The sequence below is a fragment of the Lycium barbarum genome, chromosome 2, assembly GCF_019175385.1.
Source record: "Lycium barbarum isolate Lr01 chromosome 2, ASM1917538v2, whole genome shotgun sequence".
Classification (NCBI taxonomy): Eukaryota; Viridiplantae; Streptophyta; class Magnoliopsida; order Solanales; family Solanaceae; genus Lycium; species Lycium barbarum.
The window spans coordinates 59,210,134-59,212,167 of NC_083338.1; positions in this window are offsets into that span (position 1 = coordinate 59,210,134).

Below are 2,034 nucleotides of genomic sequence, written 5' to 3' on the forward strand. Positions count from 1 at the left end.
CAATAACAATAATTAATAACTAACTCTATTAACTAATTAACTATTTTTTGTCTTAAAACTACCACGTGTCATTATCCTACGCTGCCACTTGTCAAAATCCTAGGGCAAACTAACCTCTTTTTAATAATGTAAAGATATTGTGATGGTATCATGCAGGACTGCTTTAGTCTTCAATGGAACACTGCTCAGTCCTCCATGATACCATTGTGGTATATGTCATATACTGAGATGGTATCATGGAGGACTGTTTTAGTCCTCCAATGGGACACTCTCTTTCCTCCATGATACCATTGTGGTATATAAATATACTGAGATGTATCATGAAGGAAGGGTTTTATGCAAGGCGGTACTCTGGTAAATATTTTTCGGTTGGACTAGTTAGAAGCGAATATAGATTAGGAGAGGGTATGGATGGCCAATAATTTTCTCTCCAATAGGCATTTTGCGTTGTTTTTCCAAATATAAACTATTAATATTTTTGATGTAAACATTGAAAAATGGTATTGGGAACACTCAAAAATGGTATGTGCCTTACATGTATATCTCATAAAATTCTACGAAAAAAGTTTCCACTGTTTTAATGTTCAAATCTCTTATGCATCCATTTGTTTTGCCCCTTGTTATTAGCAATATTATTTAGTACTCTCGTAGTTTCTTACTATTCGATGTTCATTAGCATATATTGAACATTTGTGTTGTATTGTGCTATTCTGCCACCATACTTTTTGTATCTCCTCCGAATTACTTTTATGTTACTTCCACTTTTCACTCTCTTCTTGTCACGACCTAACAAGAGGGCCATAACAGGTACCCAGTATTACCTACCGAGCACCGCTTGTCATACTACCTATCGCTCATGTCACACCCTAATCTTACTAGGGTATGATGGGCACCCGACCCTTACTTAGAGCCGAGCGAACCCTCTGACCCTTAGTATACACATAATATCTTTAGACTTTTAATTCAATTAAGAATGAAGTACATAATAAAGCTTTCAGAAACTTTCCTTTCATCGTGCTCAAATCAAGTAGAATCTGTAATCATAAGGAATTTATAACATAACGCAAAATGACACATCGGGTGATGGAGCCGCTTACAAGACTGACATCCTATACCCACGACTCTGTCTGCAAAGTCTCTAACATCAATCAGAAATCATAACATATATACTCAGACTCGGCATCACTCCGGAAGGAAATGGAGCCCGCCAATCCCGCCGGAACACCTTCTAGCAAAGTCTTCTACTCATCTGGGTGTACCTGCGCGGCATGAAACGCAGCCCCCGAAGAAAGGGGGTCAGTACATAATATGTACTGAGTATGTAAGGCAGAAATCACAGTAAAAGGATCATAACTGATATAAGGAGTACAGAAGCATGTACAATGTCCAGAATACCAAAGCTCTTGCCTTTAAAACATAAATCATGCATATCATTATCACATATCGTACCCGGCCCGTTATGGGACTCGGTGGATGAAATCATGCGTGTGAACATCATATATCATATACATACCGTACCCGGCCCATTAAGGGACTCGGTGGATAAAATCATGTCATCATGCATGCATATACATATACATACCGTACCCGGCCCTCTAGTGAGGGACTCGGTGAATGAAGTCATATCGTACCCGACCCTCTCGTGAGGGACTCGGTAAATGAAATCATGTGCACATATACCGTACCCGGCCCATCATGGGACTCGGTGACATAATCATATCATCATATACATATACCGTACCCGACCCTCTAATGAGGGACTCGGTGAACAATGTAGAGGAATACGCACGATAACATATCCTGGCCCGGGACTCAGGGAAAGACATATTGAGGCGTGCACGAGCAGAGTAGTGAGAAACTATATGCATATAAAACAAATTTCATGACTCGATGAATAGGTACATAGATCGACACTTGAGGTTCATAAACACGTTTCAAGTTAGTCCGAGTTAGTATAAGAAAGTTATGGACATCTTAGTACAGAAACCTTTACGAACGTTTCCAAAGCAATCCAAGACTGTATACAAAAGTTAG